The following is a 344-nucleotide window of genomic DNA, read 5'->3' on the forward strand; positions in this document are numbered from 1 at the left end:
TCTTCGCAATGAGCAGAGAATAGGAGAACCCGCACCCCTGACCCCTCACTCTGCTAACCTATACTAACAAGATAAAACCTGCAAAGCCCCGCAAAAAAAAAAGATTAAACCTGCAAAGGATCAATTTTTAATCTGCGGACCTTTTTCAAATTCACAAATATTGAAATCCATGAATATTTTAAAATTTTGTGAATATACTTTAAAATTTATGTTTTTTCATTCACAATATTTTAAACGTTTTCTCGAAAAAAAATATTATTAAACGTTAACTTCTTTTGATTAAATGGACTTTTTCAAATAAAAAGTATGATAGCTGTTTCTTCTAGCTTAAAGTGTGGGGCAAG

The sequence above is a fragment of the Triticum aestivum genome, chromosome 5D (assembly GCF_018294505.1).
Source record: "Triticum aestivum cultivar Chinese Spring chromosome 5D, IWGSC CS RefSeq v2.1, whole genome shotgun sequence".
NCBI classification, from domain to species: domain Eukaryota; kingdom Viridiplantae; phylum Streptophyta; class Magnoliopsida; order Poales; family Poaceae; genus Triticum; species Triticum aestivum.